Here is a 17732-nt window from a genome sequence, read left to right on the forward strand (position 1 = left end):
TTGTCATGTTTTAATTGCATGTTTTGTTTTTAATTTTCCCGTTTTAATTTATTTACCGCTAGCCAGGTGGGTACTACTTGTTATATGTTACGTATTACATATATGTTACATTTCATATGCGTGTATAATTATTGCTACAAAGAATTTGTTTTTTTAGCTACTTGCAGTTAGCCACGTGGATGAGGGTCATTCACGTGGCCAACTACTAGCCACGTACAGTTAGCTACATGGGTTTCACGTGGTGAATCCGGTTGTTGCTAAATGACATTTAGAAACGTGGCCTTTTTATATATGTGGTTATTTAGCCATGTGACGTTTAGAGACATGCAACCCCAAGTGGCTAAATGCAATTTTATTTTTATTTTTTTTTTAAAAAATGGCATTTTTTATCCACTGCAATTAAAGCCACGTAGCTAAAATTATTTATTTTTTAAAAAAAGAACCCAAAATTAGATTTGAAAATTAAAATAAGGACTTCTAAAAGAACCAAGTGTGTGTTTGTGTGCAACAAAATATCTTAAATGTGAAATTTAAAGAAGACAAGATATTTGTTGACGAAGTGAAAATTTTGTGAAGAGAAAAACCACTCAGGAGCAGCCAAACCCAAAAACTCCACTATCCAAAAACAAAGCAAGTTACAAATCACTCGTACTCACAAAACCTATTGCAGTAGTCATATCTTTAACTATAACACGAAGCCCATCGTGAACGCTTCTCAACCAAATCTCCTACTTGAAGGGGTCTTTGATGGATTCATTTACCTTAGGGACGACTCCTAAGATAGACTTCACACGAACTGTTGAGCACACACCGGCAACGGCTAGAGAGCTAGTGGATCTTCGATTCTCCCTAAACACCCTCTCTAAGTACTATGGAATTCGTTACAGAATTCATACAATTTACAAGCCTAGAATCCTCTATTTATAGGCTTACAGAAAACCTAAATCTACTTAAATTCGAACTCTGGCTATCGAGCGTTCGGACGGAAGTTAACCTTGTTCGGATGGTCTTCTGCGACCGCCTTCCAAAATAGCACAAATCTTTCCATAACAAGTATACGTCTGGATGGCTTGGCTGAGCGTCCGAATGGTCTTTGCTATATCTTCTTTTCGCGTTCGAACGGAAGTCCAGAATAATCTGAAAAGCTGAACAGCGTCCAGACGTGTTGCCACGTCGTCCGGACGTCTTGCAGAAACTTCCCAAACAATGTCGACTGCTGAAATCCAACTCCGTGTAGAAATTGGAGAAGCTTGACCTATCGTCCAGACGGTGTTGCTTTAATGTCTGGACGTCTTCAACGCTGAAGCTTCTAGACACTGCAGGGCGTCTGGACACCTTCAAAGGCCCGTCCGGACGGTTGCATAGGAACCGGCTGTTCTGACTTGGAAATTGCATGGAATCTTCATGGACATCTTTTTAGAAACTTGTGACCATACACATGGCATGAAATGAGACACTGTCCATATTACTTGAAGACTCTGAATAGAACTGATAATCCTGTTAAAAAGCAACCGTTACATAAAGTGTTTTTATCAACCAGAATGTTGTCAATATAAAATACTAAAAAACTTCCCCTTTGGCCATTATGGGATAAAAAACACTTGACCGGTTTGGAAATACATTCTCGGTCAAAAACACAAAATACTCCCCATTTTTGTCTCAAAATGACAAAGGGTAAACAGAGTATAAGAGAAAACCACAATTACTAAAATTCAAAACAACAAGAATAATAGTAAAGTGTCTCATCAAAAGCTCAAATCAACATAAGAGAGAATCAAAACCTCAAGATATCACATTTCCTGAATTTGAGCCACTTCGGCTTCTTGCTCTTAAAGCCGGGAAACCATAGACTGAAATTTTTTAGTCACTTGAGTCTTCTATAGCCCGAAACTGATCATCCGTAGAAAGAAATCCCCTAGACAAGTGGTCTGCAAGATGATAAAGAAGATTCACCACTGAATCTTTATCTAGTGCAGATCTAGAGGAAAAGGTTACGGAGGACTCTGTATGAGCAGGGAGAATGAGCTCATCTAAAATTTGAGATCTCTGGAACATATGATTTCAACATTGATCTGTTTTCCAAAGAGCCATCTGTTTGACACTATGCTGGAAGCCGCTGGACAACATATTCCTGAAAATATTTAAACATAAATCTATCCAAAAATAACACCACAATAAAACCAAATGAAAATAAATATTAGATCCTGTTAGTTTCAAACAGAATGTGGTATTATGATGACTATTTATTAGATACATAAAGAAATACAAAAGTAGATATAGCAATCCAAAAGACACAGCTTAGTAATATCCAACCAGCATAAAGGCAGAAAAAGATATTTATGCACAATCTCTCAAATCATAATCAATTAAAAATTCTAATATTCTAAAAAGAACCAAAGCTTAAGAGAATAAGGAAATACCTGGGAATGAGAAAAGATGTGCAGAGAATGCCAAAATCTTGAGAGAAATCCGCGAGAAAAACACACAACATGACATGATAAAACAGGCAAAAAGTAGTAGTATGTGTTTGGCAGAGAAAGCAAAAGCTCGCGTCCGGACATGGTACATACTCGTCCGGACGGCATGCTGTCAAATAAGATATCGACAGAGCCGAGAGTGTCCGGACGCAAGAACATGTTCGTCCGGACGTTTCACACTAGAAGCTGAAAAAAAGAGGGAAATATACAGAATTTTTTTTTTACTAACGTTAGCTTCAGAACACGCATGTATAAATAACTCATAAAACAGTCAAATAGCATTTTAAAAATATACCAAGATATAATTGAGAGTTAAGAGTCAATAAGCACAAAAATTTTCCTGCAGATATAAATTTTTTAATAGTAAACTTAACTCATGCAATGCGTGTGTGAAAACTTTTTCAATAAGGTATGAAGTTCACTGATATGGCTTAAAGCAAACGAATTTTTTAAATAAGAGAGAAAATCAATGGTAGATTAGCTAAAAGTCAAACCTTATTTTACTAGGGCTTAGCCACCCTCATCTGATACACTTCCCGTAAGCTGCAACACTTTTCTTTTACTTCGTCCTTTAGTAACCGTCTATTTCCGCAATGATTTGGTCACTGACTGTTTCTATAGGAACAAGTTCAAGAACAGATTTATAACACAAAAGTAGTGAATCTTTTTATTTATCCATATTTATTCAATTTTGAATGCTTTTTATCACTTGGTGCTGCAACGACCTAGAAAGAATGTCAGAATTTATGGGTTCTAGGTTCAACTAGCGAGCTAGTCAATTTGACCATCTTAGCAAAAAAAAAAAAAAATCTCTCTCATTAGAATTTCCAGAAGCTAAGTCAGAGAGAAAAAATGTACCTTTGGGAAGCCTTAGATAGTACACATTTTCATCGCATGAGGAAAGTAACTATCTATCAAATAGATGCAGCAGATAAACTTTGCAGATATCAAACAAAAACTCTCAATTATATAAAAGCAAAACGAGTAATGCACTAAGAACTGAAACATCAGGTAAAAATACATATGATATCTGAAAAGCTAAATACAAGAATAAATATCTGCAACTTTCTCTCCCCCCCCAATCAATGTAATGCAAACATACCTGGTATGCACTAGGATTTAGGAGCCAAAATCCTAGGCATGGTGAGACTACACCTATACTAGGTGAGTTCACTCCCCCTCAAGGGGTGAAATGGTCTCATCCTTTCTGACCCAACCCTGGTGTACCCATGGTAGATGTGATTGGGTATTGCTCATACTGTCCATTCTCTTCAGCTTCCCTTGTAATAAGCTCAGCAACCCTTCATAGGCATGGTTGCTATCAGGCTTTTGCGGCCTTTTATTGTAGTGCCTTGATGTGTTCTTCGGAATAGACCGATGTTGTTGCCGTTGATGCCATGGAACCTGATGTCCCGCCGAAGGTAGAGTACTTGATGTGGTCTTAGTAGGCAACTTCCTCTTAGCCTTCTTCTTTTGAGCTTGGAGCTGTGGACATTTGGGTCGAATGTGATCGGTGATGCCGCAGTGATGACAGGTGGGCAGACTTCTTTTGTTGGAATGCTGCTTGACTTTCTCTGTAGAAATATAGTTAGCATTCTTACAAACAATATTGCCCTTACCTTTTATATGTCTCCTATGCAGAGTGACATATTTTGATGAGAAAGAATCTTCAACTTCACTTTTCCTCAGAGCATCCTGCTTAATCCAAGGCCTGTGGGATTTCAACAAATAACAATTTGGCATAATATGACAAATCTTCCCACAATGATGACACTTAGGAATAAACTTACCTTGTATTCTTGATTCCTTGGAGTTAGGCATCACATGATTAGTTAAGCAAGAATTATCTAAACAAGCTGTATCTTCTATAACAGGCTTAATATCAATAGAATCTACTCCAGAATCAGAAGCATGTGAAATAGAAGTACTTAAATCATTAACTATTGAATCAGGCTTGTTAGAAATATCTGTATGAATACAAAGCATGCTTTTCAAATTATTACTAGAGAATTTTTTTCAAGAGATTCACTGATTCTTTTAATTTATTTTCTAATGCATCAACAGTATCAAAAAGCAAGGTATTCTCAGATTTCAAAGAGTCAATCAGAACATGTGATTCAGATAATTATAAAATCAAAGACTATTTTTCTTACTTAATCTTTTTGAGTCCTTTATTGGATTTCTTAAAGAGTTTACCTATCAAAATGGTATCTTTGGAGAAATAATAAAAATCATCTTCTAAGAACTCATGAAGATTTATGTTAAAAGAAGTCATAGATCACACTTAAGAAATAAATCCAAACACAAGTGAATCTCGCTTTGATACCAATTGAAAATTAAAATAATGACTTTTAAAAGAACCAAGTGTGTGTTTATGTGCAAAGAAATATCTTAAATGCGGAACTTAAAGAAGACATGATATTTGTTGACGAAGTGGAAACTCTGTGAAGAGAAAAACCATTCCGGGGCAGCCAAACCCAGGAACTCCACTATCCAAAAACAAAGCAAGTTACAAAGCACTCGTACTCACAAAACCTATTATAGTAGTCATACCTTTAACTATAACACGAAGCCCATCGTGAACGCTTCCCAACCAAGTCTTCTACTTGAAGGGGTCTTTGATGGATTCCTTTACCTTAGGGCCGACCCTTAAGATAGACTTCACACGAACTGTTGAGCACACACCGACAACGACTAGAGAGCTAGCGGATCTTTGATTCTCCCTAAACACCCTCTCTATGCACTATGGAATTCGCTACAGAATTCATACAATTTACAAGCCTATAGCCCTCTATTTATAGGCTAACAGAAAACCTAAATCTGCTTAAATTCAAACACTGGCTATCGAGCGTCTGGACGGAAGTTAGCCTCATTCGGACGGTCTTCTACGACCGCCTTCCAGAATAGCGCAAATCTTTTCATAACAGGTATACGTCCGGACGGTCTTCGCTATATCTCCTTTCCGCATTCGAACGGAAGTCCAAAATAATCTAAAAAGCTGGACAGCGTCTGGACGAGTTGCCACGTCGTCCGAACGTCTTACAGAAACTTCCCAAACAGTGTCGACTGCTGAAATCCAACTCAATGTAGAAATTGGAGAGGCTTGACCTATCGTCCGGACGTGTGTTGCTCTGACGTCCGAACGTCTTCAATGCTGAAGCTTCTAGACACTGTGGGGCGTTCGGATGCCTTCAAAGGCCCGTCGGGACTGTTGCACAGGAACAAGTTGTTCTAACTTGAAAATTGCATGGAATCTTCTTGGACATCTTCTTAGAAACTTGTGACCATACACATGGCATGAAATGAGACACTGTCCATATTACTTGAAGACTCTGAATAGAACCGATAATCTTGTTAAAAAGCAACTTTTACATAAAGTGTTTTTGTCAATCAGAATGTTGCCAATATAAAATACTAACAAGATTAAAAAGGGAAAAACCTAATCACATTAGATTCAAAAAACCAAAACAACAAAAACCCAATTGGCCGAAATCGCCCAGTCCTCGGATTCAAACCTGGCCATCAAACCAAAACAACAAAAACCCAAAATCAGATTCAAAATTCGGCCGGTCCTCCGATCCCTGCATCACCGAAACATCAAGGGATAAGAGAGAGAGAGAGATCAGCACAAGAGAGAGAGAGTGAGAGAGATAGAGTACTTGTGGTCGATGGAGATTGGCGGCCAGCGAGAGTGAGTCGGCCGGATCTCCTCCCTCTCTCGATCTCGATCTGTATTTCTTTGAATCGGCCGATCTCCCCGAGTGGTGGCTTGCGGCCGGGCTGGTGGGGGTGAGTGGTCGACGAGAGAGAGAAGAGAGTGAGAGTGAGACGGAATATCAGAGAGATCGACGAGAGAGAAGAGAGTTTTGGGGATTTTTCCTTTTTGATTCAGGCTAGGGGAGAAGAATGTGTGAAGAGAGGAGAGAGAGATAGCATTAAATGTGAGGCAGCCTTTTAGGAAGAAAACAAAAATTGAAAAAATTAATTGCATAGTCAAATTTGAAATCTCAATATTTTCGCGCGCGTCCACACCAATTTTTTAATTAATTTTTTTAATCTATATAAGTAAATAGAGACGTGGGTTAGGCCACATGGCAAACAACCCACGTGGCTAAAATTTTAATTTGTAAAAAAAAAATAGAAAAATTTTAATAAATTACTCACGTTGTTTATTTACCACGTGGCCAATAAAGTGTGTGGCTAATTGGCGACGTGTAAAAATCCATGTGGCTAATTACCTACGTAAAACATTTCGCTAAGTGGTGAATTACCCACAAGGTGAAATCACAATGAGGGTAAATACCACGTAGAGAAATAGCCACGTGGCTACAGTATAAGGTGTTGTAGCCACGTAGCTAAACGTAAGGTTTTTTGTAGTGTATATATAGGTAGGTGTAAATATGTTAACGTAAATGCATGCATAGTCACTAAAAGTATCATTCTATCATTACTTTCATTAATGAGGACGATGAAGCGCTAGCTAATTGATCCGCAAATACAATTAATATGTTGAATATAGATGGGAGCTTCTTCCATCAAAACTTGTTCTTTTACGTGACACAAAGCTTCCTTAATTAGTCAGCCTATGAGCAGCAGTTTCGCTTGATTTCCTCCTAACATAATTTGCTTGCAAACTAATCGGAATAAGTACTTCAACATTAGTGATCATGAGTTGACTATATCTACTTCAATCCATGCCATTCATTCTTAGTGAATTAATGTTCAATTTGAAGAGCATTTCTTTTATCCCGAGAGAGTGTAATTCTGCAGCCCACAATTTAGCTAAGGAAGCCTCTAATAATTATGTGGATCATTGCTGGTTGGAGGAGCTGCCTTTAAGTGTTAGAAGTATTGTTATTAGGGAATGTTCTTGTCCCTAGATCCTATCTATTTGGGATCAATTTTTGTACTGTTTGAGAATTGATTTTTATGATGATTATCCCGTTAAAAAAAAAAAAGAATAAAAAAAGAGCATCATCACTATCCAAAACAACGTCCTTATGTAGTCTCACATTTTTGCTAAAAATCACAATTGTCAATGCTGCTGCCACCACCTCATCAACTACAGGATTAGTGAAATAAGGTTTGGAAGCCATCATAGGCCCCAAGAGTACGTACCTCTCCCTCATGGTTTCTAACAATTATGCATATGCCTATTTTGTTATTCAGCTTATATATCCACGACAACATCTCAATTGATGTTAGCAAACTCACCTACAGTGGATCGGAGCTCGATCTCCATATCTAGGCAGTAGTAGTTTTCCCTTTTCCTCTCCTTTCTTTCCACCTAGCTAGCTAGGTTACAAAGCCTTTTTAAAATCATCAAGCAACTTCGAATTGCTTTAGTACTTACCAATTGGTTACGATGACTTGAATAATCAAGTTGATGGGTCCAGTGGACTAGTAACTTGATTAGCGCGAGACAGTGGGTGACAACATGAATTGTGCAATCTCCTTATTAGTTTTTCTCATGCATGTTTGTAACGCCAGACGGCATAGAGAATTTAATTAAAGAAGTGTTTTCTCTTTTGTCATTAATTATTTATTGTGTGAGACTGTGATTTGAGTGTATTGAGCCTTCAGGTTTTAAGTGTTTCTCCCTACTACTCTTTGCATTCCATTTTTTGATGGTGAATTTCTTCACAGTTGTTTCCGCCTGTAAATGTAGGCATGTTAGGTTGAATCACATTAAATCTCAGTATCATGTGTGATTGAGTTATTTTTATTTTGCCTTTTTTTGCTTCTTTGGGATCCTAAAATATTTTGTCACAACAAATTGGTATTAAAGCTCTCAATCGGGTTTTTATTTTGCAAAGTGGCTATTGCAAAATTCAAAATAGAAAATTTTGATGGTAATAATAGTTTCAGCCTTTGGCACATCAAAATGCAGGCTTTGTTGTGACAACAAGGCATGCATGGCTAAGATTTTAGATGGTAAGGTGTCATCAACATCATCAAAAGGAGAAATTGTGGAACTTGAAGAAAAATTCTACAGTAAAATTTTGTTGTCTCTTTTAGCTTTAGTTTTGATGGAAGTTGTCAATGAAAAAATTGCCTTTGGCGTTTAGAAAAAGCTAGAGAGCTTGTACATGAAGAAGTTCCTCACTAACTGTATGTATTTGAAGCAACGGTTATATACTCCCAAGATGAAGGAAGGTATGCCTCTTTGTGATCATCTTGGTGACTTTAATAGAATAATTTTGAATTTGAAAAATATTAATATTAAAGTCGATGGTGAGGATCGAGCCTTGATTTTGTTGTCTTACTACCTCATTTCTTTCATAATTTCATTAATTAAATGTTGTACGTAGTGTAGAGATACTATCTCCTTAGCGGATGTTAAGTTTGCTTTGAATTTTATGGAGTTGAGGACAAGATCATTGAATTTGAAAGGTAGTGATAATAAGGCAAATGGTTTATTTGTTAAGGGTTGTTCGAAAAATTCCTCTAATTTTATAGGTCGATCCAGTGAGAGGGACTCATGTAAAGTAAAATTAAGAGGCCGATCGCAGTTCAAGTCGAAGAAAAAAGTTAAGTGATATTATTGCAAAAAGTATGGGCATTACAAATCCGAGTGTCTTAAGTTGAAAATAAAGAGAAATGTGACCAGTCAAGTTTCTCTTTTGACTGGTATTGTCAAAGAAAAATCTAAAGGTTTAGAACTTGTCCTTGCAATTACCTTTTATGATGGCCGTTTTAACGGCACGTTGATCCTTGATATTGCATTACATTTCATATGTCCTCTAAAAAGAATTGGTTTACTACCTATGAGTCAGTCAATGGTGGTTAGTCTTGATGAGAACGATGTTTGCCTGGAAGATTGCAACTATTGGTGCAATCAGAATAAGGATGCATGACAGAATTATTAGAACTTTGACAGATGCTCGACATATGCCACTGCGATTGTTTTCTAACAACAATTGCGAGATTTGATTTTTCGCCAATAGAACAACCTGTCCGCAATGGTGTGATTTTGTTGTGTTCACAATAAGAAGATTGTTGACTCGGTTTCTCTATTGTGTTTGTGCATTTTCTTTGGTTTGACAAGAAGGATCTTTAAACAGCTATATTTCTTTTTCGTTACAAAACTCGAGGTCGAGTTTTTTTCAAAGAAAGAGATGAGTGACCATATTTAAAGAAAAATCTAGGTATGAGAATCCTGAGCAAACGAAGTTTGCTTTATACTCAGAAAACAAGATCGCTAGACTTTTGGGAGCATTGTGTATTTGGGGAAGTAATGTAGAGTCAAGTTCAATACATGTATTCATTGAATTAGTGGTACTGTGGACTATGTCAATTCAAATCTTTGAGGGCCCTTTTAGGTTCCATCAAAGGGTGGTGCTTAGTATTTTCTGACATTTATTGACAATTATTTGAGAAAAGTCTGGGTGTATTTTCTGAAGAAAAAAAGTAATGTATTCATGATTTTCAAGCAATGGAGTGCATTAATTGAAAATCAGTCTGAGAAGAAAATTAAGCGACTTAAAACAGACAACGGCATGGAATTTTGTAGTGGTGACTTTAAGAAATTCTGCAAAGATGAAGGCATTGCTAAACACCTTACAGCTAATCAAACTCCATAGCATAATGGGGTTGCTAAACGAATGAATATGGCCCTTTTGAAAAGGCGTGTTGCATGCTTTCAAATGTCGGGTTGTCTAAGATTTTTAGGTTGAGGTGATCAATATTGTTTGCTATTTGGTCAACTATTCTCCATCGACGGCTATTGATTGCAAAAAATCCTTATGAGGTATGGTAGACAAAGGAGGCAAACCTTATATATATAGTTATGTAGACTTAGTAGCACATGTACTTACTGTGGCAAAAACACTAGAGTTCAAGAGCCTTCCACTTAGTACCTCCTCCCTTCCCCTTTTTGTTCGCTGTTTGCTCTCCCTTTCTGTGTTTTCTCTAGTTTTTTTTTCTTTAGTTATCTCTGTTTTCTTCAAAAAACACTGCTGTAGCTCCGCCTCCACCATTGGTCTGCTGACCCTCGTTGTCGTGATTCTCTTTGCCCCAGCTCTTGCCCTCCTTGCCAGCCGCTGACGCGTCGGTCTTACTTGCTTGTGTGTGGTTCTCTTTCGCCATTGCCGTTGTTGTTTTTTGTTTGGGTTAAATACCTTACACACCCCTATGGTTTGCAAACTTTATTTTTTGCCCCATGAGTTTTAATTTTTATCATAAGTGATACCTGTGGTATGTGAAAAGATAGAAATCGTATTTCGGTCTATTTTTCCATCTAAAACCGACAAAAATCCACGTCAATGCCACGTGGCACCATTCAAAATGCGATACATAGCCACACTATTTTTTTTTTAAAAAAATGAAATTAAAAAAGAAATAAAAATTGTAGGGTTGGCTTTTTGGGCCACATGGGGGTGTCCAACAACCCTCAAGGACCAAATGGGAAAGTCAAAAAAAAAAAAAAAAAAAAAAAATCATTTTTGCCTTGGGGGTGGCCAAACCACCCCCATAGGCCACGAGGGTGGTTCGGCCACCCCCAAACCGGGCGATCTGGGGGTGGCCGAACTACCCCCGTGGCTTATGGGGGTGGTTCGTCCACCCCCAAAGATCACAGGGGTAGTTCGGCCCCGGTCTGGGGGTGGCTGAACCACCCCTATAGGCCATGGGGGTGGTCGGCCACCCCTACATTTTTTTTTTTTTTTAGAGGCTTAAAATTTTTTTTTAAAAAAATTTTAAAAAATAGTATGGTCATGTGTCGCATTTTGAATGGTGCCACGTGGTGTTGACGTAGATTTCCGTCAGTTTTGAATGGAAAAATGGACGGAGGTATAATTTTCATATTTTTCCATACCACAAGTACAACCTATAATAAAAATTAAAACTCAGGACGTCAAAAATAAAGTTTGAAAATCACAGGGGACAATTTTGTATTTAACCCTTTTTGTTTTTTGGTTTTTTTTTTTTTTGTGTGTTGTATTTATGGTGTTTTTCTGCACTTTTGTTGGTGTTTTGTTGTTTTTGTTTTGTGGTTTGGGTTACCGTCTCAAAGCTCGTTCGATGTCTGATCTCTCGGTGGAGACTTTTGTAATCGGGTTTCGTTATTCTTCAATGGACCATCTCCGGTCTTTGGCAGTATTTCTTTAACAACAACCATTTCCTGATGGTTGTTGCCTTTACTGGTTGTGGCTCTACTTTGAGCCATTTTGCCATATAAAATCGCCTTGTGTAGTCTCAGAAAAGACCCAACTTGTTTATAATTTTTCTAGAATCATGCATAGATAACACCATTGCCTACTGTTTACGGCTGGTGTCTTTGCTGTCTTTTCGTGGTTATGTTTATTAGTAGTTTGATCCTTGTAACCCTTTTCTCATATTCGAATAAAAAAAAAAAAAAAAAAATTATCTGTTCCCAAAAATGGTGACGACCAGAACTTTGAGTCTGACGCCGTACATCACTCGGCCATCCTCACAATTGCGTCCAACTTGTCAACTTGATGCTTTTTTTTTTGTAATTTTAACTTATTAAGACTTCTTATTAAAAGGTATGGGCTGGGCCAGATTCAGTTGAGTCTCATGGGGTGCCCCTAGGCCCTAGGCATGCGTTTAGTTTTTTAAAAGAGTACAAGGCTAGCGTATTAATTAAGGGCTTCTTCTTTTCTTTTCTTTTCTTTCTTCTTCTTCTTCTTCTTCTGTTGTATTAATGCTTTTGTATATTAAATCGTAGTGAAAGAGTACAACTGATGGAGACTAGTACTGTTGTATCGATTCCTAATTCAAATTGTTGATACGTTGGTGAAATTTTTTGGAACTGTATATATATTCTTGGCTTTGGAACTTCCTACCATATTGTCCAAATAATCTCCATGAATTATATACTAGCCTTCCAGCTAGTGTATATATATAATTAACTTGTGTTTAATTTATTACTAATCTTTTGCCTTTAGAAGTATTAGTACTATGAACATAGCATTGCAGCCATAGCTTAGGTCTAAACTCATGTGACTAAGGTTAGAATGCAAGACTAGAATAACAACCACATGGTCATGAACAAGTACACATGGGCAGCAACTTAATCATTAACAAGTGCTACAAGTTAAGTGCCAACATGTAGTCCAAATATACATTGACTATGACAAAACATTATAAAAAAACACCAATAGAGAAATCCTAATATATATAATTGAACATTTTAAAATAATACAAACAATTAAGCAGACCATCATCAGTCATCACATAAAATCGAAGTATTTAAATACTTTAGATGTTTATTCCAACCTATTGAATTTGATGTAACTAAGAGTAAATATCCAATTTGATTCATGAACTTTGTCGGGAAATATTTCCAACAATTAGTAAATTGGCTTATTTAATTCATACAAGCTCATTTACTTATATTAATCCATCAAGCTACATTAGAAGATTAGGGCTAAGGCCCATCAAGAAGTAAAGGCTAAGGCCCACCATGAAATTCACAAGAAGCCAGAAATATCTCGAGAACGTCAAATCCCGAGATATTCGGACTGCTTGGATCCTAGGAGTCCGAGAAGAAGGGAATTAGTTCCCACTTTATCTGGATTAAACAGTTGAAGTCCCACCTATAAATAGGTACACGCCACTATGTATTTTTCAGATGATTTATTTTTATTATAAGATTTAACAGTTTTATCTCCAAAGACTGACTTAAGCATCGGAGTGGGACCGGTTGGCACCTCAATGAACATTTGTTGATATTCATTGTTTTACAAGAATAAAAGAATGACTTTATCAAAACTTATGGTCACTGTACCAAAAACTGTCTTAACAAATAAACTCAAAGGAAGACAAGTTCATAGCTCAAACTGAAGAGAGTACGAACAAGGACTAGTTTTTTTTTTTTTTCTTTTTCAACGCATATCAAATCTATTCCAATAAAAGATGACCAAATTATAGTCTAGAGATAGCAAGGTCTCTACAAACAACATCATATATGAATAAAGGCATCTTCTCTAACCAAGTCCTAGAGAAGCACTTAGAAGAAGCATCCTTAGCAATCACATGGGCAACACAATTAGATTCTTTGTAGCAATGAGCCCAAGAACAAGAAGAAAAGCACTTCAGCATCCACAAAGTGACCAATACGTGCATGAAGAGAACGATGATCATTTATCTCTTGGATCACCCGTAAAGCATTACCTTAAAAAATGATATTTCTAAAGCCTGCTTCCTTACAAAAAAGAATAACATGAAGAGCCGCTATAGCCTCCGCCAAAGTAGGATCCACTTCCACCTTACACGCACTGCATTTCACACCCAGAACCTGACCCTTAAAATTTCTAATAACACACTCCAATCCAATGAAATCAGTCATTCTATTAAGAGATGCATCCCAATTAACCTTAAAAAATCTCATACCAGGGGCCTTCCAAGATTTGCTACTAGTAGAGTTTTCACCATTTAAGACCACAACATCCTTCTCTTGTCAGGAACAAAGCAGAAATTCATCAAAAGCCTTAGAGGCTTTTGAATAGACCATAGAAGGAGGTAAAAAAGTATCCTAAAAAACCACCATTTTCCTTCTACGCCATATACGGTAAGCCAAAATTGTCATCAAACAAGTCAAACCTTTATCCAGTCTGTTTAAGAGTAGAACCAACAAATCCACCAAATCTGCAATATTTGTTGGACATTTTTGAAATAAAATAGGGTCACAACCCCACACATCTTGTGCACTAGGACAGCTTCACAAAGCATGGATGGTAGTTTCTTCCTTGATTTTACAGCAAGGACACCAACTATCCTCAACCACACCTCTCCTAAATAAATTTTGTTTAGTAGGAAGTAAGTTATGGCATGCTCTCTACAGAAAAAAACTTTACAGAATTTGGAACTTTATTAGCCCAAAGCTTCTTCCAAAAATCACTTCTATCAATTCTACTAGCTTTAAACCGACCAACTATTGATACATACATAATAAGTCTAGTACGTACGGACCAAACCCAAGACCTGGGTGATTTAAAAAGACCACTTTTACCAAGGCGCAAGAAAACCCAAAATAAGGCCTATCACATGAGACCTCCCTTCATGGGAGCTCTCTCTCTTTTCCTCTCTGAATTTTCTCCCCTCATGTCAAGACATTGGCTTGAGAATTGAAGTGTCTTCGGGCTCATAATCCGAGCTTTACTGATGACCCCTTTTTTGTTTTGCAGGTGAGATTATGGAGAACAATAATTCAATTGAGCTTCAATCAAATTCTAAACGAGCTCGTGTTAATGTAGATTTAGCAAATTTGCCAGTAGATACTTACTTAAGGAAAAAAATTATGATTATCATCATAATAATAGAGACCAAATCAAATTAGCTAGCATATCTACAAAAAGAACTTTGTCAACCAATTAACCATACTTTTCCAACAAAACAGTTTGGAACCATACAACGATTTCAAAATATGGAAAATTGTTTAGGAAAACTGAAAAAATTAACGTCATGTGTGACAAAATAAACTGTAAGTTACATTGATATGGTTTAAAAAATAATTAAATTTTGTTGTATTATTTATTTTGTTAATTTTATTTTTTACTATCTTTAATCAATTTTTGTTGAATTATATTTTTTAATCTTGATCACTGTGAACCAAAATCCTAACTCTACCACTTATTCAAATCTTAGATTAGTTGTTATATTTGATACATGAATAGTTTAAATTCAAATCTTTCTTAGAGTCCATTTGGATTTGCGATTTAAAAGCGTAATTAAGCATTTTGCAAAATTACAGTTTGGTCTTTAAAATCGCAATTCAACCTTTAAAATTGTGTGTTTTTTTCTTAAAAAAAAAAAAATAAATTTATGCCTACGATTTGAAGAAACGAATTTTCTATACATTCAAATCGCAATTTTTTAAAAATGCAATTCCTAGTTATTCATTATATATATATATATATATATATATCTTACCAAATCGATTCAAAAAACTTCAAAGTATATAATTTCTTTCGCTCAGTAGAAGCTGAAGGAGTCCAACCCACGTCTACTCCAATATGAACATTAATGGAGGTAGGCTACCGACCTTTGTAGAGCCGGCTCCATGCTTTTCACGTTTGAGACTCACCCATCACCCATCACATTATCAACTAGATTAACTTTCACCCACCAAGAGAGACGACTCTCTGTCTCTCTCTCTCTCTCTCGGCTTAGAGAGTAAGTTAATTAATGGCGTTCTCTTGTCTCCTAAAAAGTGCATGTTTTTTTATTATCAAATTAAAGATGCATTAAAGTAGAAAGCTTATTCACGATGATGTGATAGAACACTTTCAAAATCAAGCAAGACGGTATAAAAAAGTTTATGTCAAATATGTTCTTTCTCTATTTTCATAATATATATATTTATTTATTCTAATTGAATAAGGAAAATGTTACGAGGGATGATTTTTCTTGTTTTTGATCTTGATGGAAGAGAGAATGAGAGAACTTATGGAATGCTACCAAACACAAGGTGGGTACGTAGCAGCCTATTTAGCTAAAACATGTGCACGAAAATTGGCACATCTAGAAATTTTCAAAACATATATTCTAGCTTTTAAAGAGAAAGAGCTCTCTAAACTAATATCCAAAATATAGGGAGTAAAATGCCAAGAAGAAAAAGCTTGAGGCTGATTCACAGCAAGCTAGGATCACCAGAAGAGCATCTCCTATTGTAGAAAAAGAATCTTTTTCCTTTTCGTTGGTCGAAAGGAGTGAGAACGGGACAAAAAAAAGTGGAAAAGGTAATTAAATAGTAACAATCTTAAAATTCGATTCAAGATTTTTCACACGAGCATATAATTAATACATTTGTAATCTAAATTGGCTTTCTCTCTCTTGAAAAGGTGATTGTTTAAGAAACAAGCAACGTACGTTGCATTATAGCATTTTCAGTAGAGTAGAAAAAAGGTTCGTAATAGCTATATTTAGTTATTATGAGTTATTTTTCTTCTTTAACAGAGCATCTCCAACAAAATAGGCAAATGATTCGTGAGCTATTTTTTGTCTCTAGCAGAATAGGCAAAATAAAATTTTTCCTTCCAATGTGAATAGTAAATAGGCAAAAGAGATTATTTATTATTCACACTACAAGCAATTTTTTAATATTTCATCTCTCTTCCTTTCCTTCTTTCACACTCTCTCTCTCTCCCTTTTTCTTTCACATTATCTTTTACACAATAATATTTAAAGAAAATAAAGAGTATAATAGATAACCTGTTGGAAAGAGTATATAAAAAATAGTAGCTAAAATAGAGAGTTGTACTTTTTCAGTAGCTACTTTGATTATTATTGCTGGAGATGCTCTAAAGTAGGTAAAATATATTTTTTGCTATGTGAATAGTAATAAATAATTGCTATACGCACTTAGCACAATATTCAAGTTTTTTAATATTTTTTTTTTCTCTCGCTCTTTTTTTGAATATAATACTCAAATAAAATAGAGAATAAAATAAAGAATCTGTTGAAATTTGTATGAAAAAATTGAATAAATAAAATAGAAAAATGTATTTATTGTGCTATACACATGAAGACACGAGTTTGGAGGGAGGGATGATGAGGTGGGTATATATATCCTAGTGCTCCGAGAGTATCTAATAAATCATTTCATTTTATGATGGCGAAAATTGTTTCTTCTAAAATGTTTGTGATTATACATATATATATATATATATATATATTCAACATTTGTATAATTTTTTGTTAGATGTTAGAAGAAAACTCAATAATTAAAGCATTTAGTAGTAATTTGCAAGTAATTAAGCAATGAGTTCTCAATTAGCACCCCCACTGTCGGGGGAATAGTAAAATGATTTAGATATGATATTCGATGACACGCTAATTCTTCTTGATGATGGGGGCAGCTAGCTAGCTGGCCACGAGAGAGAGAAAAAAAAGCAAAAAAAAAAAGAAAAAAAAAAAGCACCCATATCTGATCGAAATTGCCACTGAGATTCAGGCTCCTTTGGATTATTCGAAGAATTCAAACCCGTAGGTGTCGCCATCGTAAAAAGGACAGCAAGCACAAAGATTTATCTTCCGCCCCACCGGCGCATTATGTGGGACTCCACCTCCGCCTCTTTTGTCGCTTCTTGTCGGCTTTCCACTTGCTCGTCCTCTCCTTCCATCAACTTTCGTTTTTCTTTTTCTATAAAAATTTGAACACACGGCTTCTCCCTCGATCTGTTCTTTTTCCCCCCCCCTCCTCTACCAACTTTATTAATATTTTTGTTTTCTTTTGTTTTGAAAACTCAAAGCAAAAAGGAGTTGAAAAAGTTAACAAAAAAAAAACTTCAC

The sequence above is a fragment of the Alnus glutinosa genome, chromosome 3, assembly GCF_958979055.1.
Source record: "Alnus glutinosa chromosome 3, dhAlnGlut1.1, whole genome shotgun sequence".
Classification (NCBI taxonomy): domain Eukaryota; kingdom Viridiplantae; phylum Streptophyta; class Magnoliopsida; order Fagales; family Betulaceae; genus Alnus; species Alnus glutinosa.